Source organism: Poromitra crassiceps (assembly GCF_964638095.1).
Source record: "Poromitra crassiceps genome assembly, chromosome: 1".
NCBI lineage: Eukaryota > Metazoa > Chordata > Actinopteri > Beryciformes > Melamphaidae > Poromitra > Poromitra crassiceps.
The window spans coordinates 55,681,754-55,705,345 of NC_139623.1; positions in this window are offsets into that span (position 1 = coordinate 55,681,754).

A 23,592-nucleotide genomic window follows, 5' to 3' on the forward strand; every position below is an offset into this window, starting at 1 on the left:
GGCGTGAGATTTAATATATATTCATATTCCCCACGGTAAAGCCGGCCTTTAAGGGTCATATAAGGAGAGAAGGATACATATTTAAATCAGCCATGTGAATAGTGTCTTAAGGGTCATATAAGGAGAGAAGGATACATATTTAAATCAGCCATGTGAATAGTGTCTTAAGGGTCATATAAGGAGAGAAGGATACATATTTAAATCAGCCATGTGAATAGTGTCTTAAGGGTCATATAAGGAGAGAAGGATACATATTTAAATCAGCCATGTGAATAGTGCCTTAAGGGTCATATAAGGAGAGAAGGATACATATTTAAATCAGCCATGTGAATAGTGTCTTAACTCATTCCTGGCCATATACGTCTTTAACGTCTTATCAGGAGTGTGCCTCCCAGCCAAATACGTGTTTGACGTGTTTTTGTTTTTATTAGAGCTTAGCGTAGTTCAAAGACTTCCCCAGCCTGTGACATGGTATCAGGTCCCTGGCCTCAAAGAAAAGCCGACAACACGTGAACAAACAACTACGCAGCTGTTGTTTTGAAATGGGGGAGGAGGAAATAACAGAAAACGGAGAAACGCTGCCTGTTGCAGAGTAGGAGAAACGCCATTGAAACACCCCTCGGCGCGCTGCGCTGGTCGCCTTGCTGCAGGGCAGCGAACCTGGATGAGTTGTTCGCGGTAGTCAAACCCGTGACCAACATGATCGATCCGGTTCCAGCGCCTGGTCCCAAACCCAAGCCGGACCCCGTTCCTGTGTCCCAGCCCGAACGAGAGGAGGAAGAGGAGAACGAGGACAACACAGCAACAGACAGGAGCCATTTTTCAGAGCGCATTTGCGCCGTGCAAAGACCCGCCGGGATTACATTGAAAGTGACTATAGGCTCTTTCAAACACAGATCACGCAAAATTGTAGTTCGGGAAGCCCGTAAAGCTTGGCAGCCTCGCCACACATTTTGTTGTTGATATATATGCATTGCCAACGATGCAGAGGCAGAGGAGGCTAGACGCTGATCTCAGACCAGTTTGGTGTTCTCCTCCTATGCTAATTTGCGGGGAGATCAATAGTGTTCCCTGGGAAGGAGATGCGATCCAGCAGCAGCTGTGGACAGAACTCTCTCTCTCTCTCTGTGTGTGTGTGTGTGTGTGTGTGTGTGTGTGTGTGTGTGTGTGTGTGTGTGTGTGTGTGTGTGTGTGTTGATGTTACTCTACTGCTGCAAGGCTGCTTTGGATAAAAGTGTCTGCTAAATGACGAAATGTAATGTAATGTAAAGAGACACACATGGGCCCCGCGCACACACACACATTCACACTCACTCACACTGAGTAAACTGTATTGTTGAATGTAAAAATAGCACTTCATGTATATATATATATATTTTTTTTGTCATTTGTGTCATAACGAATAATATTTACATGTCTGATGTCAATACAGTTCAAAATAAAATAATTGAGAGCGAGTTCTGCCTGAGATTGTGTCCTTTACAAAAATGCCTTTTTCTCCAATTTATCTTCTCAGAGAGACCTTTTTGGTGAAAACAGGGTGTATATAAATGGCTATAAGTAGAGTACAGAAGATGCTAAAAGCTCACTTTTTTCCCCTGGTGAACCCAGAGACGTACATCTTCATTTTGAGGTATTGCAAATCACTTTGGTGCTAATAGATCATTTACTGTGGGTCTTGAAATATGACCAACAATTATGAAAATCTTTGGCCTGAGCTAAATATTGGCAGTCCTAAACTGGCCATGAATGAGTTAAGGGTCATATAAGGAAAGAAGGATACATATTTAAATAAGCCATGTGAATAGTGTCTTAAGGGTCATATAAGGAAAGAAGGATACATATTTAAATCAGCCTTGTGAATAGTGTCTTAAGGGTCATATAAGGAGAGAAGGATACATATTTAAATCAGCCATGTGAATAGTGTCTTAAGGGTCATATAAGGAGAGAAGGATACATATTTCAATCATGAGAGACTTGTAAGACATTTTAACAATCTTTATTGAATCAGAATAGACAGTTTGAGTATGGCGTATGACTCCATGATGTGACGCTCCTCTTGCTATGAGAGAGGGGGGCATCAGTGCTGTATGAGATAGAAAATCCCCCCTAAGGGGATTTGTTTCCAACAGGAGTCATACCATTGGTGGTGATCTGGGGAGGTGGTGGGGTGAAGCTTTTGCTCTGGAGATGCTGGATGAATGCGGGATGCTGGCACGAGGTGAGTGATGACTGCACAAGTGTGATTTAAGCTGTGGTGATGGGCTTTATATAGTACCAGGAGAAGGGCATTTATGATGTCATAACTGATGTCATTTATGATGTCATAACTGATGTCATTTGGGAGAAGGGCATTTATGATGTCATAACTGATGTCATTTGGGCAACTGACGTGACGTCATAGAGAAGGTGACGTCGGAGATGGTGACGTCATTTAGTGATGTCATTTGGGCTGAGGGGTATGACAGCATGGGGTGTCTACCTATGCCTTTTGGTCTTCCATGATTGAAATTCAGTATAAGACTACACTTCAATCATGAGAGACTTGTAAGACATTTTAACAATCTTTATTGAATCAGAATAGACAGTTTGAGTATGGCGTATGACTCCATGATGTGACGCTCCTCTTGCTATGAGAGAGGGGGGCGTCAGTGCTGTATGAGATAGAAAATCCCCCAAAGGAATTTAAAGTTTTTAGGAACTGGGAAAGTTCCTAAACAGGGGGGGTCATGGAGCTCGCCTGGGGTATGCTTTAGTCAGGTCATGGGCTGACAGGGGGAGATTTATGCATGCCGGGAGATGAGGGGCTGACTGGGGTTTTTAGGCAATGGCAGGGATGCATGGGAGTGGACGTGGGGGTCATGGAGCTTGCCTGGGGTATGCTTTAGTCAGGTCATGGCCTGACAGGGGGAGAGTATGCATGCCGGGAGATGAGGGGCTGACTGGGGTTTTTAGGCAATGAGCTTTCATTAAAAGCAAAGCGGTGAGCGCTGCCGCCTCACGCGGAAGGTCGCGGGTTCGAACCCCGGTCCGTCCCAGGTCCCACTTGTGAGGAGCCTGCATGGCAATATTGGAAACTGCCATTTGCGATATATCTGATTTTGCGATATGAAGAAAAGAGAGAAAATAATAATGCAAGCATTTTTCACCAAAAGACTTATAGCTCATTAAGCCTTGCCCCTTTTACCTGCATGGGTGAATTAATAGCAGCATTTAGCTACAGCCAGAGTGAATGGCAGAAGCTAGGTTTCATTGCCGACTTGTGGTTCTAGGATTTTCAATGCACTGCTGATGTGCTATTTGCGACCCTGTTAGTTTATGGTTGCCCTTGTTGAACGGCACAATTTATCACGTGACTCATCAGCAATGGCATTTTTGCAAGAAGTATTGAGATTCTGAATGCATTAAAATCATGAAAAGATACGGTTTAGGGCAGTGATGATGTCAGGCAGCTACAGTATGTGACATCCTTCTGCTGTTGCTGCTCAGCTGGACACGGCGATGGGGAATTCTGGGCGATTGACAGGGCCCGGTGTTGCCTGGAGAGCGATGGATGATCCCTGGTGCGGAAATGCCCCCAACACTGGCCACACGCTGGACGGCCGGTGTGATCGAGCTGATTTGCTGGTGGATGCTAATGCAGAACTGCTCTGGATTCTGCACGCTGGACTGACGATGGGCCGCTGGAAGCCATGGAGCCCCGGTGAAGAAAATAATGCGCTGGTGCAAGCTGGACAAAATGGGGCCGCTCGAACTTTGTCTTGAGACTGATGTTGACTTGATGATGGACAGGCTGAAGGGGGAACGCTCTGCACGGAAGTGAGGCCTACGCGGGAGCTGATGAAGGCTGTTTGCTTGAGCCTATTTACTCCGTAAGCGAGACAACTGCTCCAGTGATGATGAACAGCAGCTGAGGATGATCGCTGGGGCTTTCTTGGAGGCGGATTTCTTGGCTCCTTCGCCGCGGCTATGGCCTCCGGAGTGCTGCGCGGACTTTGATCCGGGCGAGACGTCTTGGACCTCCGCGGGGATGGATTGCTTTTTGCGGCCGCGGCCCCTGGTGTGAGGAGCGTCCTTTGTGACGCCTGAATATGAAGCCTGGGGATCTGAGGTTTGCCCTGGGATGGTCGGGACGTTGATCGTGCTCTGGAGGAAGGTGTCCACGGCAGCGTTGACCCTCTGAAGCTGCTGCTCGTTTTCGGACTCAGACATGATGACGGACTGAGTGAAGCTTTTGCTCTGGAGATGCTGGATGAATGCGGGATGCTGGCACGAGGTGAGTGATGACTGCACAAGTGTGATTTAAGCTGTGGTGATGGGGCTTTATATAGTACCAGGAGAAGGGCATTTATGATGTCATAACTGATGTCATTTATGATGTCATAACTGATGTCATTTGGGAGAAGGGCATTTATGATGTCATAACTGATGTCATTTGGGCAACTGACGTGACGTCATAGAGAAGGTGACGTCGGAGATGGTGACGTCATTTAGTGATGTCATTTGGGCCGAGGGGTATGACAGCATGGGGTGTCTACCTATGCCTTTTGGTCTTTCATGATTGAAATTCAGTCTAAGACTACACTTAAATCAGCCATGTGAATAGTGTCTTAAGGGTCATATAAGGAGAGAAGGATACATATTTAAATCAGCCATGTGAATAGTGTCTTAAGGGTCATATAAGGAGAGAAGGATACATATTTAAATCAGCCATGTGAATAGTGTCTTAACTCATTCATGGCCAAAGACGTCTTTGACGTGTTATCAGGAATAGCCCTCAGGGCCAATGACGTGTTTGACGTGTTTTTGTTTTTATTAGTGCAGCGTGTAGTTCAAAGACTTCCCCAGCCTGTGACATGTTATCAGGTCCCTAGCCTCAAAGACAAAGCCGACAACACGCGATCAAACACATACCGCAGCTGTTGTTTTGAAATGAGCAGGAGGAAAAACAGAAAAAAGAGAAACGCGCTTCCTTGTGCAGAGAGGAGAAACGCCATTGAAACGCCCCTCGGCGCGCTGCACGAGCTGGTCGGCTTGCTGCAGGGCAGCGGACATCGATCAGTTGTTTGCGGTAGTCAAACCCGTGACCAACATGATCGATCCTGGTCCCTGGACCCCGTTCCTGTGTCCCAGCCCGAAAGAGACGAGACGGAGTCAGAACTTTGTGAGCAGGAGAACAGCAGCCTCGCCACAGAAATGGCTTTCACACAGAGCCAAGCAGCACGGCCACTTTCCTGTCGAGGGCGAGGAAGACTGGACTCCAATGCGACAGGACCCGGATGATCTCGCGGTAAGGAGTGTGTGTGTGTGTGTATGTGTGTGTGTGTGTGTGTGTGTCTGTGTGAGAGAGAGACTACACTGATCTCTGCATTCTATTCTATGATCACACTCACTCACACGGAGTAAACTGTATTGTTGAATGTAAAAAAAGCACTTCATGTATATATATATATATATATATATATATTTTTTTTATCATTTGTGTCATAATGAATAATATTTACATGTCTGATGTCAATACAGTTCAAAATAAAAGAATTGAGAGCGAGTTCTGCCTGAGATTGTGTGCTTTACAAAAATGCCATTTTCTGCAATTTCTCTTCTCAGAGAGACCTTTTTGGTGAAAACAGGGTGTATATAAATGGCTATAAGTAGAGTACAGAACATGCTAAAAGCTCACTTTTTTTTTCCTGGTGAACCCAGAGACGTACATCTTCATTTTGAGGTATTGCAAATCACTTTGGTGCTAATAGATAATTTACTGTGGGTCTTGAAAGATGACCAACAATTATGAAAATCTTTGGCCTGTGCTAAATATTGGCAGTCCTAAACTGGCCATGAATGAGTTAAGGGTCATATAAGGAGAGAAGGATACATATTTAAATCAGCCATGTGAATAGTGTCTTAAGGGTCATATAAGGAAAGAAGGATACATATTTAAATCAGCCATGTGAATAGTGTCTTAAGGGTCATTTAAGGAGAGAAGGATACATATTTAAATCAGCCATGTGAATAGTGTCTTAAGGGTCATATAAGGAGAGAAGGATACATATTTAAATCAGCCATGTGAATAGTGACTTAAGGGTCATATAAGGAGAGAAGGATACATATTTAAATCAGCCATGTGAATAGTGTCTTAAAGGACGGCTTTACCGTGGGGAATATGAATATATATTAAATCTCACGCCCCTAAGGTTTTAGAATCCGTTGAAATTTTTGAAATTGGAGCTTCACTGCCTGACCTATCAGGCATCTCTCACATATTTTAGGGAAGCCGGATGACGCGTTACGCGTCGTCCGGCCTCCCTCCCCGTTGCGGAACTCGAGCGCCTATGAACTACAAGTCTTGTGAGCCATGGTCCCGCCTCTAGAGGTCCTCCACGCCCCTTCAGAGCTCTCGACGAAAAGCAAAAGGCAGCCATCTTGTTCACCCGCTTAGCATACTGTAGCTAGGTTAGCTTTCCATAGCTCCTTGCCAAGAGACCATATCTCTGGAACGGAAGCACCAAAAGACACGGGACTGGCGGCATTGGAAAGCTCGTCAAATTGTACATCTAGTAGTAGGTGAGTTGAAGTAAGGAAATCAACGCTGAGCAATGTACCCATTTTTACACATTTTTACAGAAAATAGTTTCAACATCAGATGCGCGTAACTCCTACGAAAATGCCTTAAAATGCATGATTTTTTTTTATGAAGACATCTCCCGACATATATACATCGGTTTAAATTTGGTGCAATTTGGTGCAATTTTATTTTCGATTTATTTTCGATTTTTTCTTGTTCTCTTGTTTTATTGTCGAAGCCTTCTTCTTCTTCTTTGAGTTTTATGGCGGTTGGCAAACATATATGTGCATTACCGCCACCTACTGGAGTTTGAAATCAGCCAATTGCCTGAGGGGTGGGCATGGAAACGAAGGCCACGCGAGCCCAGTGCATTGTGGGAAATGTAGTATTTCGGGTCCCCGCACCCGCCCCTCCCCTCCACCACCCCCCCCCCCCCCCTCCACACAGAGTGGATTTCTGGTGATATCTCTGGCGGGAAACAACCAATTTCAAAAATTTCAACGGATTCGAAAACCTTAGGGGCGTGAGATTTAATATATATTCATATTCCCCACGGTAAAGCCGGCCTTTAAGGGTCATATAAGGAGAGAAGGATACATATTTAAATCAGCCATGTGAATAGTGTCTTAAGGGTCATATAAGGAGAGAAGGATACATATTTAAATCAGCCATGTGAATAGTGTCTTAACTCATTCACCGCCAGTTTAGGACTGCCAATATTTAGCACAGGCCAAAGATTTTCATAATTGTTGGTCATCTTTCAAGACCCACAGTAAATTATCTATTAGCACCAGAGTGATTTGCAATACCTCAAAATGAAGATGTACGTCTCTGGGTTCACCAGGAAAAAAAAAGTGAGCTTTTAGCATGTTCTGTACTCTACTTATAGCCATTTATATACACCCTGTTTTCCCCCAAAAGTTCTCCCTGAGAAAATAAACAGGAGAAAAGGCAATTTTTGTAAAAGGGCACAATCTCAGGAAGAACTCACTCTCAATTCTTTTATTTTGAACTGTATTGACATCAGACATGTAAATATTATTCGTTAGGACACAAATGACAAAAAAAAAATATATATATATATATACACATGAAGTGCTTTTTTTTTACATTCAACAATACAGTTTACTCGGTGTGAGTGTGCAGACAGACAGACAGACAGACAGACACACCGACAGACAGACAGACAGACAGACAGACACACACACACACACACACACACACACACACGATCCCCGATCCCCCTTTTAGATTTCTAACCCCACATAGGATAAGCAATAACCACGCCCTGTGGCGCTGGGATTGGCCAGGAGCAACACTGGAGGGCACGCAGCCCAGCGATTTCATGAACTGAATAGCTCTTGAGAAAGGACAGCGGGCTGCTGTGAATGCCGCTTCTGCCTTGTGCCTTGCTGTTGTGTGTTTATTTTGCACCCGTCCTCGTCCATGTCTCCCTGTCATATCCTCCCTGCTATCTGATCGTTCCCGTTTTCCCCTCGGCTATTCAACACGTCCTCACCGCCCTCGCAAACTGATCGATTATTTCCTCATTCCTCCGATGATCAAACACATCTCTTGATTACTTTCTCCCGGCTGGCACAGAGGAAGGCGACTCCAGCTCGTGAAGCGCGCCGAGGCGCGTTTCAATGGCGTTTCTCCTGTCTGCACAAGGAAGCGTTACCCGTTTTCTGCTTTTCCTCTTGCTCAATTTCAAAACAACAGCTGCGGTATGTGTTTGTTCACGTGTTGTCTTAGATGCTAGGGACCTGATACCATGTGACAGGCTGGGGAAGTGTTTAAACTACGCCCTGCAGTAATAAAAACAAAAACACGTCAAACACGTCATTGGCGGGGAGGGCTATTTCTGATAACACGTCAAAGACGTCATTGGCGGTGAATGAGTTAAGGGTCATATAAGGAGAGAAGGATACATATTTAAATCAGCCATGTGAATAGTGTCTTAAGGGTCATATAAGGAGAGAAGGATACATATTTAAATCAGCCATGTGAATAGTGCCTTAAGGGTCATATAAGGAGAGAAGGATACATATTTAAATCAGCCATGTGAATAGTGTCTTAAGCTAAGGGTCATATAAGGAAAGAAGGATACATATTTAAATAAGCCATGTGTATAGTGTCTTAAGGGTCATATTATAAGGAAAGAAGGATACATATTTAAATCAGCCTTGTGAATAGTGTCATATAAGGAGAGAAGGATACATATTTAAATCAGCCATGTGAATAGTGTCTTAAGGGTCATATAAGGAGAGAAGGATACATATTTAAATCAGCCATGTGAATAGTGTCTTAAGGGTCATATAAGGAGAGAAGGATACATATTTAAATCAGCCATGTGAATAGTGTCTTAAGGGTCATATAAGGAGAGAAGGATACATATTTAAATCAGCCATGTGAATAGTGTCTTAAGGGTCATATAAGGAGAGAAGGATACATATTTAAATCAGCCATGTGAATAGTGTCTTAAGGGTCATATAAGGAGAGGATACATATTTAAATCAGCCATGTGAATAGTGTCTTAAGGGTCATATAAGGAGAGAAGGATACATATTTAAATCAGCCATGTGAATAGTGTCTTAAGGGTCATATAAGGAGAGAAGGATACATATTTAAATCAGCCATGTGAATAGTGTCTTAAGGGTCATATAAGGAGAGAAGGATACATATTTAAATCAGCCATGTGAATAGTGTCTTAAGGGTCATATAAGGAAAGAAGGATACATATTTAAATCAGCCATGTGAATAGTGTCTTAAGGGTCATATAAGGAGAGAAGGATAAATGTAAATCAGCCATGTGAATAGCGTCTTAAGGGTCATATAAGGAAAGAAGGATACATATTTAAATCAGCCATGTGAATAGTGTCTTAACACATTGAGTGCCACAGCGCTTCAGTAAAATTGTCTGGAGCCTGTGCCAGGTTCACTTCCATTCAGTTGAAAACAGCTATAGAATTTTTTCTATTAGGGCTATATGGACAGGGCTGGACTCTAATGAAACATTGGACACTCCTGCTTCTTTCAAAGAAGAAATTTTGTTTCTAGACAGTTCCATTATGAAATGACAGCCTCTGAAAGAAGAGCACTTTCAAGGGTTTTCTGCTGTCTTTTTTTACTTTTCAAGATAAACACACTTTTATGTAAACAAAGGTCACAGAATGAATTCTGCTTCAAGTGTGATAAAATGCTATACCTAAATGAAAGGTTGGAATGTCTACTTTACCTTGGGGGAGAAAGTATGTAAAAAGAATGTTTCATTTATTTTTTACAAATATTTGAAAACAGCTTAGTCCAACTTCAAGATGCTCCTTTTTATGGCATCAAGGTGTATGTTGCAGGCCATCTCTCCATAAAGAAACATGATATCAACTTCTTTTTTTTTGATGATGAAAGTACACTTCCTAAGCTTTCATTTGGTGTGTAACAATCAAATATTCTATATATATATATATATATATATATATATATATATATATATATATATATATATATATATATATATTATATAACACAACATTTCATGCAGTGTATTCTTTTCTTCAAAAAAACCTTCAAAGTAGTTTCCAAATAAAACACATTTTTATGCATAGTATTTTGATGATAGCCCACAGAATTAATTCTGCTTAGAGTTGAACAAAATGCAATACCTCAAATGAAAGGTTGGAAACTCAACCCAAGTCAATAACAAAAAGTATGTGAAAAGAATCTTCCATTTATTTTCTACAATATTTGAGAACAGCTTTTTTTTTCTTTTTTTTTTTCAAAAGAACCAACACATTTTATGAAATGTCGGAGGAAACTATCACTGTGAGTGATACTCAAAGTAGCACGGGTACAGGCAGAGAGGTACGTGGTCACAGCTTGGGCAAACATACTTGGTCTCTTTTCGGAGTCCCTTGGCTGCGCAGTGGGCACATTTTCTATACATTGTTTTTGTTTTGGTGGCTGGGACTTCCACTGGCAGTGGCACATGTCCCGCGAAGTCCACATCCAGCCTCGCTGAAGCGGACCGTTTGCGTGGGTGGACTGGTGTTCTTCCTGGAAGAGGAGGTTGGGGAGGGGCCGGAGGAGGAGGGGGATCTGTGGTCCAGGATTTGACCACAGACAGGATGAAGTCTTTCAGGGTTCTGCAGCTGGTCGTTGGGTTGCGTGCCCTGTACACAATGAACGCGTTGCTCATTGCGATCTGCATCAGGTACATTACAAACTTTGAGCTCCATTTTGCAGTCTTCCTGATGAATGGGTAATAGGAGATCTTCTGGTCCAGGCGATCCACACCACTCATGTACTGGTTGTACTCAACCACGCATGCTGGCTTCCTCTGGGGGACTCTCTCACTGTTTCCTTTTTGTCTCACCTCCACAGTTGTCATCTCATCCTGGTGGAAGGTAGAAATCATCCGGACGATGCGTTTGTCTCGCCATGCCAGGACCATCACTGTGTCATTGTGACGAGCGCGTTGTTCACCTACTGCCAGGTCAGACGTGGTTACCTCGCGGATGGACGGCGGTTCTCCCCTGTTCACACGGAGTGTGCCAGCTGAGTGGATCTGGAGGCCGAGGAGAAGACGACACATTGACTCGCTGTTGTAGAAGTTGTCCATCCACAAGCGATATCCAAAACCCTCAAGGCCGGCAATCAGGAAGCGCACGGTGTCCTGCAGGGTACTGTGAGTTCCACAGTATGGCTTCATGGAGTAGCAGTAACCATTGGCTGAATCACACAGAATGTAGCTCTTGATACCGTACTTGGTGGGTTTGGCAGGAGAGTAGACACGGAAACGTAATCGTCCTCGAAAGTGCATCATCCCTTCATCCACCGAGATGTTTTGTGACGGCTGGAACATTTCCTTGAATTTGGAGAGGAGCAGATCCAGGACGAGACGAACCTTGTGGAGCCGGTCGCTGCCATCGACCTCCCGATTATCGCTGAAGTGGAGAAACCGCCAAATGAGCTGGAACCTGTTGCGTGGCATTGTGCTCCCGAAGTATGGTGTTTCAAGCGCCACATCAACAGACCAATACTCTGCCCAACTCGGCTTCTTGATGAGCCCAGTAAGGAAAAGCAAACCCAGAAACCGCTTCAGCTCCATCAGGGTCAGCGGTTGCCAGGCGTTTACCCTGGAGTATGGCAGACGCAGCTCATCTATGACAGCAATGCACTGTTCCGCGTACTTGTTGGTCTGATCAACAATGAGCAACATCAGCTCGTCGCAGAGGAACAGTTCCACAAAGTCGACAGGCTTGTCGGACTGGAGTGATGCTGCCGCACTGGGACCTGGCACTGCGGTGAATGGCAGCGTTTTGGGGCTCCAGTCAGCCATATCCCACCAGCTCGGAGGATCCAGGGAGGGACGAGACTTGCCTAAAACAATGAAATAAAAGGTTTTTCTTCAGACAATTGTGATATGTAAACAAGCTGTCTTTTTGACAAAATCCAATAATCTTCTCACCTCTTTTGCTTGAAGATGCCGGCAGATGCTCTTCCTCCTCCTCCTCCTCCTCCCCCTCCGACTCTTCTGTATAGTAAAAGTGAGTTTATAAAAATATATTGACATTTCTTGAAGGAAAAAAGTTTGTTTTCAATATCAGATGAATAATTGTAATTCTAAAATGGCCTTCATCTCACCGTCATCACTGAAGGTCAAGCGTGCACGACGTGTGACGCTGGGGGGAGCCCCTTCCTCTTCGTCGTCATCTTCCTCCGAGCTGTGCTCCAACTCTGAAATTGAATATTTTACATGGTATTATTAGTATGCTAACTAATTGCAGGATCGTTATTCTTACCAAGCTTGGTGTTGACGAAAATAAATTGATGAATAATAAAAGGTGTGTGGGTGTGTGTTTATTTTATTTTTTACATTTCTACCTCCATTGTTTTTTTTACTTGCTGGCCAGTGATGCCTGTTCCTATGTATATACACTGTAAGTCACTTTTATGAATACTTTTTGCACTCATGATTATTATTATTATTATTTTTCTCCTGCTTCTTTTTATTATTAGACATTACATTACATTACATTACATTACGTTACGTCATTTGGCAGACGCTTTTATTCAAATCGACTTACAATATCAGAACTTACAATATCACATTTTTGTCAACAATCGAGAAGTCATCTATGCATACAATCGTCTGGCATTTACAGCTTTAGTAGTAATAGATTCCTGTAAAGGATCAATAAAGTAGGCTATCTATATGTAGGTTCTAACCTCTGGAAGCCGCCTCGTCCAAGAAGGTTCGCCTCTTAGGTCCAGGGCCAGGGGGCTGCCATTCTTCATCTCTGGCGTCGTCAGGAGATGATGAAGCTGTCTCCTCCGGCTCATCGGTGTCTGTCTCCGGAAGATCTCTCTCCCGAACAGCACGGCTGAGAGACTGTTGCAGTGTGAGCTGCCCAGGTCCTGGGCGCGGCCCACCACGTTTACGTTTGGCCTTTGGCATGCCAGCTAAACTAACTAACGCTAGTCTAACACTAACGCTAATCTAAGACTAACGCTAGTCTAACACTAACGCTAATCTAAGACTAACGCTAGTCTAACACTAACGCTAGTCTAACAAAACAGTGACACACAGACAGACAGACAGAGACACACAGACACTTTTTTTTTTTTTTTACACAGATCCTACCTACCTGACCTAACGCTAAATGCTAAATGCTAAAGCTAACACAGGCACACTCGCTAGCACACACACTCACACACACCCGACACAACCCACCCACTCACCTCACACCAAGCACTCGAATCCACTCACTACACAATCTCACAAACTAATCTACTAATCGCTATGCTACTAAATTCTACTAAATGCTACTAAATGCTACTAAATCTCTGCTCTGCTACTGCTACTGCTACTGCTACTACCACTCCTACTCTACAGGGAAGGCTCTGAGCGCCCCAAGGTTTTAAAGTGGCTGCGCTGCGCAGCTGCCGTGTGATTTTTAAGGTGGCGCCGTGTGATCCCTTGAAGGGATTCATGCTCACTGGCTGGGTACGACCTTAAACAGCAGAATTATGGAATAATATGAATTTTGATTTTAGGACGTCCACAGACGTCCTTGGCACTTCTCGTTACTTTTTTTTAGGACGTCCACAGACGTCCTTGGCACTCAATGTGTTAAGGGTCATATAAGGAGAGAAGGATACATATTTAAATCAGCCATATGAATAGTGTCTTAACTCATTCATGGTCAGTTTAGGACTGCCAATATTTAGCACAGGCCAAAGATTTTCATAATTGTTGGTCATCTTTCAAGACCCACAGTAAATTATCTATTAGCACCAAAGTGATTTGCAATACCTCAAAATGAAGATGTACGTCTCTGGGTTCACCAGAAAAGAAAAGTGAGCTTTTAGCATGTTCTGTACTCTACTTATAGCCATTTATATACACCCTGTTTTCACCAAAAAGGTCTCTCTGAGAAGAGAAATTGCAGAAAATTGCATTTTTGTAAAGGACACAATCTCAGGCAGAACTCGCTCTCAATTCGTTTATTTTGAACTGTATTGACATCAGACATGTAAATATTATTTGTTATGACACAAATGACAAAAATAAATATATATATATATATATATATATATATATATATATATATATATATATATATATATATATGGTGAAGAGAGGATTCCCATGTGCACAGCCAGTAGAAAAATCAGGTGCTGGTCGGTTGCAGGATAAACATGAAATGAAAAATTAAAGGAACCACCGCAACACTGAAAATGACTTACTGATGTTTATTTGTGAACAACGCGTTTCGCGTACAGCTTCATCAGGTTCACAGAGAATGCAATTAGCACCGACAGGTGAGTTAAATACATTAGGCAGGGTCACATGACCAATTATCACAGTCATCTTTTTTAAAGATACAAGTTACAAGACAAGTTTTTCAAAAGAATGACATGTATTTACCAATATATCACAATTATGGCAGTTAATTTACATAGTATATCAAATATATTTTTGAAGATATTTAAGATTTTTCAAAGGAAAAAATACATTAAGAAAAGTAAAGAGTTAATATTCAGTTACAGAATGAGAACATATTTTTTTAAGACTAAGCACCTGCACTCCTTCTATCACTAAAGGGGGGGAAAAGTGTAATGGGACTTAGTGGCTCGTCTCTTCCTAGGCTCCAGATCACCTGTAGGAAGAGACAAATTACACTACGCTAATTGCATTCTCTGTGAACCTGATGAAGCTGTACGCGAAACGCGTTGTTCACAAATAAACATCAGTAAGTCATTTTCAGTGTTGCGGTGGTTCCTTTAATTTTTCATATATATATATATATATATATATATATATATATATATATGTATATATATATATATATATACATGAAGTGCTTTTTTTACATTCAACAATACAGTTTACTCAGTGTGAGTGAGTGTGAATGTGTGTGTGTGTGCGCGGGGCCCATGTGTGTCTCTTTACATTACATTACATTTCGTCATTTAGCAGACCTAAATGACCGTCCTGACCTCATTCTGAGATGTGGGCTCACAATCGGCTCCTCATCTGAAATAAAAGCAACATATCCTCAGTAAACTATATAATCACATTTAGTACAGAGACAGTGTAGTGTACTAGTGTCTCAGTAAACTATACGATCATAGAATGCAGAGATCAGTGTAGTCTCTCTCTCACACACACACACACACACACACACACACACACACACACACTCCTTACCGCGAGATCATCCGGGTCCTGTCGCATTGGAGTCCAGTCTTCCTCGCCCTCGACAGGAAAGTGGCCGTGCTGCTTGGCTCTGTGTGAAAGCAATTTCTGTGGCGAGGCTGCTGTTCTCCTGCTCACAAAGTTGTGACTCCGTCTCGTCTCTTTCGGGCTGGCACACAGGAACGGGGTCCAGGGACCAGGATCGATCATGTTGGTCACGGGTTTGACTACCGCGAACAACTGATCCATGTCCGCTGCCCTGCAGCAAGCCGACCAGCTCGTGCAGCGCGCCGAGGGGCGTTTCAATGGCGTTTCTCCTCTCTGCACAAGGAAGCGTGTTTCTCTGTTTTCTGTATTTCCTCCTGCTCATTTCAAAACAACAGCTGCGGTATGTGTTTGTTCACGTGTTGTCGGCTTTGTCTTTGAGGGCAGGGACCTGATACCATGTCACAGGCTGGGGAAGTCTTTGAACTACGCGCTGCACTAATAAAAACAAAAACACGTCAAACACGTCATTGGCGGGGAGGGCTATTCCTGATAACACGTCAAAGACGTCTTTGGCGATGAATGAGTTAAGGGTCATATAAGGAGCGAAGGATACATATTTAAATCAGCCATGTGAATAGTGTCTTAACACTTTCAGTGCCACGGCCCTTGGGCAAAAGGTTGCTTGCTGTGCCACATAGGCCGCAATGCATTTTAAAACAGTCATATAATTTTTTTAATAATTACTATGTAAACACTGAACACGCACAAATAACGATGAGACTCTCTTCTATCACCTGCAAAAAAAAGTTTATTGATCCCATTTTCCGTTCTTTAGTTATGAGCCGGAGAAGATAGCTTGATTGAACGAAAAACATACCTTTTTTTCTACGAGCTGAGATAATGAGCCTTTTGTGAAATTAAACATTTCAAGCACATCTCTGACTCTGAAGCTAATTTTCTGATGTCTGGGTCTGTCTGGGTGAAGTGTATGCTGCTCTGCTGCTCTCCGTGCTCCCCCCCCCCCCCCCCCCCCTCAACTGCACACGCCTCCTGGGTGTGTCTTATGTGTCTGGTGGCTCTCAGTCTCTGCTGAGTTTGCTGCGCACACACAGTGAATGGTGCGCGACATTCAGCTTTTTGGTTCCGCGTGTGTTTGTCACGGGCTGGCATGCTTCCAGTTCGGAATAATAATGCTGATTATGTGAATGTGCTGTTGCAGCGTACATGGAAGTGCTCAGTTGTGACAGCGGATGCTGATGCTGGGGGCACAGCTGGCGTTGTGCTCGTTTATGGAGGCACGTCGATGCATACGGACGGATGCAATGCGATTTCCTCATTTTCACCAGTGACTATTTCTGTGTGTTTGGCTCCTTTTTCTCTGATCAGGAGAGTGCTGTCGCCACCTAATGGGTTTGTAAAATAGGTTATCGACCTCCAATAGCTACAATATTGTTAGAGGCGACGTAAGAAGCTTAGATCGACACCCCCCCGTCAAAAAAACTATTTGGAGTTATGACGCCATTTGGCGTCGCTGGCACTGTACGGTAAATTTCTAATGACGCCATATGGCGTCGCTGGCACTGAACGTGTTAAGGGTCATATAAGGAGAGAAAGATACATAGCAAAAACAACAAACAAATAAACGAGGGCTGTTGAAACTAAACAAACTAATAAACCTTTCAAACCAGTTTTCTTCATTTAATTCAGACAAGAATAACCGCATCACAGATATGAAATTACACCCAAATCCTGTTCATCTTTGAGTGTCCACTATTTGATCATGCAGCGTTCTATCATACAGTGGATTTAGTGAGGCTTATTTATGAGGACTACTAAATGTATGCCATACAATGGATGGTTGATCATCAAATAATGACTCTTATCACTTTGGAGTAGGACGCACATCCATCATGCTGAGAAAAAGGTGAAGTATGCCCCAGTGCACAATGCATGCTGATTTCAATATCACTCCAGGAGAGAGCACATATGAAAACATAATCTACTTAGATTGTTAACCCCCTCCTTTTTGTATAACAGTAACTATGTCAAGGGCAGACGCAAAGGCTTAAATGTGTTTACATTTTCACATTTCCAAATACGTGACAAGGGCTTCTCTTTGAGTTGTGATAAACATATTGGGTATAGACTTTAATCTTACACCTGTTCAGTTTAGGATAAGGGGGTAAGGTAAAAGATAGAGAAAAAATATCTATGAGTGTATAGGCTCTTCCTTTCTAAAGTGCATAAATATGTAGCCCGTCATACGTGATAAACATGCTTGTACTGTTTACATTTAGATAAAGGTGCTATGATTTTGCATGTAGAGTGTTCCAATGACACAATCTTATGCCTCTAATCCTGTAAAACAAAAGCACCATCGTGGTGCTATCGCCCAATTTGATCACAGTGACACTATAAGCAACCCTCTACATGAAGGGCGGGCAACTGGCGGCCTGCTGGCCGCATGCGGCCCCCGACCTCACTCAGTGTCCCCCCCCCTTTTTTTTCTCCTTTTTTACAAGGGGGATGTTTTTGGTTAGGTTAGAGAGACCATATTATTTTACTGTACATCCCAGAACATGGCACTAATGGCGTTAGCATAGTCCGCCCACATACTGTTTAACGTTAGCATTTGAGCTAACGCTATTGCAACAAACCATATCCAGGATGCGATTTTTTTGACTGATGTGAATAAAAGCGGTAACTTTAGACAGTCATTCAGGAACAGACTAATAATATCCAACGCAGATTTTGATTCTGACACAGTAAAGCTTCACGATTTACGCTTTGAATGAATGAGGAAATAGGCGTGTCTGGCACTGTAAAAGCTGGAGCAGTCCATATTGCATTGTGATTGGCTAGTTGTTAAAAACCATGGCCTTTATCTTCCGACAGGCGCTATCCCCTAATAGCGCTTGCACACCTGTTTGCGCGTGCCTTAAGGCACGGAAGATAGCACACTGCACTGGAAGTGCACGGTCACAATCTGGCCCTCTGGTAGCGAGGACATTTTTTGTGGCCCTCTCTATCATCAAAGTTGCCCATCCCTGCTCTACATGTTTATTTATACCCAAATTGTAAAGAAAGAAAAAAGTATCAGCATTAAATTTCAGTCACAACAAACGAAGACAGCATTACAGCATGCAGTGTTATCATGGACATGGAGTGACATGGTATATCATAAATGTAACCTTCCTATAAACTTGCCAGGCTTAACACGCAGCAAACAACTGCAACCAGTATGTATCAACATCTAACTTCACTCGGGACACAAAAGATTGTGTAATCTTTGACGTTTATTGACGTCGGCGATTACGCCAACATTTGTCAGAAAGTGTAACCTCTGTCCTCCCTAGTCTATATATTATCTGTATGTTAAGCCTTTGGATCTGACTCATCATACCAGGCGGGAAAAACACAGCCTCAATGAAACACGCAGATCATGCGTTTAATAATTTCTCATGCTTCAGATGCCGTCGGGTCGCCACCACTATAATCAATCATCTCTCTTAACGGCCATATCTCGCACTCCGCCAGCCATGACCCCAGCCATGACCCCCGGGCAGCTGAGCTCAGATTTTATCGCCACATTTGACTTTCCCTGACACCCCTGCCTCTCTGTCTGCTCATGTGCTGTTTTTAGGCATCCTGTTGTCTTGTAGCCATTTTATCAGGGTATTGCCATGGCTCGTTGCGGCCCCCGCTGCAACCCCAATAACCCCAAACATCTTGGACATAACTAGCAGAAAACAGAAACAAAGATTTCAAGATCTTGTGAACACTTACCTTAAAATGTCCTCATTCCATTATATTAACCTATGCAAAAGCAATGTATGTGCACCATAATGCTCTGTAAGTTCTGGAAGAAAATATTACACATAATGTAATTATGAGAGTGTAACAATCTAATGAGTACAAACAACTACATTGTACTCTTTTAGATTGTTACATTATTTTAAGAGAGTTTAAGACAGTATTTCAATGAGAGACTAGAAGAAAGTTTAACAAGCTTTAATGATACAACAAATTAATTAGGGTTAGATTGGTTCCCAAACGGGTCCGCCTGGTGGTCCGCCAGAGAATTGCACAAAAAAAAAAAATTACAGACAAGTTTTTACATACACATTAACCCTGAGCAGTTGCCGGATTGGGCCGATTTTCGGAAATATCACGATATTTGGGACACTTAAACATTTTGAACATTTATTTTCAGAAGCTGCAGCAGGCTCAGTTTTAAAGCCAGAGTGAAGTTTCTGGTATCATATGAAACTAGAAGACTTAAGGAATCGATTTGTACCAACCATGTCATGCTAGCTTGTCAGGAAGGTAGCTAAATAACACTATGTGTGTGGGATCCTAACTTCCTGGGATTCAAGACAAAACACAGCGGGAAGCTGGACAGTCGCTCCCCTGGCTTTGGCATGTGGTCAGAAGATCAGATGCAGAAGATCAGATCGTCATCGTCATCCGACCAGTGACGACAACATCCGAAGTTGGTCCCCGGGCGCTGTACGAGAAAGCGACCACTGCTCCTGGCCTGCCCCCCGGAGGAAAGGACATGCCTGGATGGGTTAAATGCAGAGGACACTTTTCACCGGCCACCGTCAGCATGAGTGTGTTGTGGCCGCATGCATGTGTTCGTGTGACAATAAAAGACGGGGCTTGTCCCGTTACGAGTTTTTTTTTTTCTTTTTGGTCTGACTGGCCTGACCTGGCTGGTGTGAAGTTGCCCTGGAGTGGGTGGGGCCTAACTCAGAGGCAGTGAATGTCTCTGAAGAGGTTATATCTGACCCCAGTATCTCTGTGAGAGCAACCGTGAATATCTGTGGAGTAGATCATCATCTCCCTCTAACGAATGCCCGAGGTCACCTCATGAGGGCGCAACAACAAAGACAACGACAACACTGGACTGAGTTAAAACTCCAAGGGAAACTTGCATGTCTCCCTGCAGCAGATCACTCTGTTTCTCATGCAGTGTTTAAAAGTGTTCACTCTAAAAGCAAGACTGCAGGTTTTGCCAACCAAGCTCAATCTTTCCATCTGGCTTCCTCCTGACAGTCATGCTCCTCACTGTATAGATCATGGTCATGAACAGATCACTGAAACCATGGCTCACATCTTAAATGGTTGCCATGCATACAAAGGGCTTTACATATGTAGGCATGACAGATTAGTGGATCTGATATCAAAAGATATCTCTTCTATTTTCGGGTCTTCAATACCGCTTTTTAAACATTCTATTGTGAAGCCGAGCATGTTCAGTCTGTGTTGTGACGATTCAGATGTGTTCTCGAATATCCCAGCTAACACTCCTGATGTTGTTGTTGTCAATGAAAGTCGTAGAGAGGTGTTTGTTCTAGAGGTTGGCTGTACCTTTGCCCACAGCCTAGAGGAGGCCTTTCTAACCAAGATGATGAAATACCAACAGCTAGAACAGACCATTTCACAGCTGGCCTACAGGTGTAAACTTCTAGTTTTCATATTTGGTAGCCTAGGTCATGTCCATAAGCTGGTTGTGAGAGGCCTTCAGATGGCTGGTCTCCCAAAGAGAAGGGCCAAGCAGTTAGCAAGATATTGTTCAATATCTACAATTACCGGCAGCCGCTCAATATGGAGGAGGCGCTGCTTTTTGTACCCATTAAGTGGATACTGACCGCTATCTTGCATTACAGTATAACTGTATATATCAACCTGCCATGTTATCATGCTGTGTGTTTCTTATGTGTATGCATTATTGTGGTTGCCGTCTGGGCACTCATGTAACTGACTGAATCCCAGCATTTGACTGCACTATTACTGTTTATGTCTTTTGCATACTTGTATTTATGTGGACATAAATAAATATTTCAAATGTGTGTGTGTGTGTGTGTGTGTGTGTGTGTGTGTGAGAGAGAGAGAGAGAGAGAGAGAGAGAGTCTCTGTGTGTGTCCATTTTGAACCAGCTAGCAGCCTTATATTTAAGCAATATAGCATGAGAGCCAGTGTGTTGTGCCAAATATATCCCCCTGATCAGCTGTTATCCCACGAGGCCGCAGGCCGAGTGGGATAACTGCTGAGCAGGGGGATATATTCCACAACACACGCAGCTCGAGTGCTATATTGCTTTTATAAAACGGTTTCCAAGTATGATAATATAATAATAATAATAATACTATAAGTCCGACTCCGACTGGCATGTCATTCTGATAGAGTCAGTTGAAACACTACTGTAAGGCGGGACCGCAAGAACATGCGGGTGATTTGATTGGATCGTTCTGGAGACTGAAGTTGACATTGGCCAATCCTGGCGCTTGCTGAGTAGCTGAGAGCTTTCTGGAAACCCCGACAGGCAGCTCGAGCGCAGCGTTGCATTCTCAGCGCTTGCTGAGAAGCTGAATGCTTTCTGCAAAGCCCGACACCAACTAACGTTACGGGGTTAAATGCGGGGTTAACAGCCTTTCTTTTGCAAAGAAGACATTAGCCCGCATCTATTCTTGTACAAAACATCATTTTCTGCAAAGTATTAGTAAAGTTATAAGCGAAGATCGATTCACAAGGATCTGACAGCTGTCTCCGCCATTTTTTTTTTCTACGTTGTCATTTGAGGTAAGCCTTATTATTACTCTCTTAGTAAGAGAGTTGCCATGGCAACCAATAACCCATGGCCATGGGTTATTGAACTCGGTTACTGGAATTATACAATGGCTGTGAACCAATCAGATTGCTTGATTTGAGAGAGACGTTTTATAATGTTATTTAGTTCATCTGCTGCTATTGCATGGTTAAATCAGCTAATTTTATTTTATTGGGGGGGGGGGGGGGGGGGTATACGCAGTGGAAGTGGTCCTGGGAAATATGGTTTGGTACGTAGTGGTACTTGGTCGGAAAAGTTTGGGAACCCCTGAGATAGAAAATCCCCCATGCGGTATGATGATAGGTCAGTAACCTCGGGTCACCAAAGAAGAGGTGACCATTACGACAGGGCATGATCATCATCATCTGGCCTAAGACCCGCCCCCCAGTGCTGTTTCTGTTGGTGTTTCCGCTTTGTGTGCCGCAGTAATTTTGTTCCTCCCATAGAAATGCAGAATCGAGTCGAGCCTAACCTTGCCAGTCGCTACGAGTTAGAAAAAAATAATAAGCATGGACATACCAAACAAAGTATTCAAAGAAGTACTTGAAGCTTTTTGGGTAACTAGATACTCGTGTTGCCCATGTTTTCTGAGCGGTTAAAGGTTAGAGCGGAATTGTTTCCTGGAGCACAGCAACACTATGGTTCCCAACACTATGGTTCCCGGTGTTTCCTGGAACACCGTGCTGTGTTTCCACCCATAACCGGATGACTATGTTGTGGCTGTGTTGTGAATCCGGTAAAACTGCCGGATCAGACTCTCGCCCATGTTAATAGATGGACAATACATGCGGTATGGAAAAAATACACCTGTTTATTTTTGTCGGATCCCGCATGTGTCTGACAGATTACATGAGTGTGGGTCTGTTCCCAGCCGTACCGGAGCCGTACCCAAGCGCGTCATTTTGTGTAGGGTCGGTGGGGTCCGGACCCTACCAACATTTCAGGGTGTCCAATTGTCCCTACCAACTTTTAAGCAACCTTATTTGCATTATCTTTGGAGTGCAGTTATATAGGTCATTTAGATTGTCTTCCCATATTTTGCAAGGATAGAATTGACCCGACCATTATTGAGTGAAATTAGTTTGCAATATGTTCAAAGTTACATTTACCCCTGTTTTTCACAACTGGAAATGGGCCAGTCCACTTTTTTCCCCAAAACTCCTGTTTGATTGGCTCATTTGGCTGATGACCAAACAAACGCCCACCCACACACAGTTTTCCGGGTTATAGAAATCACGCGCAGCAGACAGACCCTCCTGTTAGCGACAAATCTGGAGACTTTTTCTGACATGGGATTAACATTACCAGCAAGCAGCAGTGACGCAGCAGTGCAGCAGTGCAAGCAGCAGCAACCAGGTAAGTCCCGCTAGCATCGATGCTAATTTAGCAAAGTACAGCGCGCAGCTGAAGCACATGGCTATAATATGGACGTTAACGTCCATATTAAGTAGCCATGTGCTTGCGCGATGACAACAGTGTATTGGCGATGTCAAATGGTGGCAATTGACATCTGACTGAAGATCGTGCAACTCTTAGGAGGAAGAAATGTAGGATGTATGATGTGTGGGATTCAGTGGCAATTTTTTCTGTTTGTGAAAGAACATGATTAGATGGCTAAACCTCCAGTTTGTGTTTGTTAGTTACAATTATGCTGACAGGAGAGCTGAGCAGGTGGTGACATGAAAGTTATTGAGAAAAGGAGAAGATACTGAATAATGACATCAC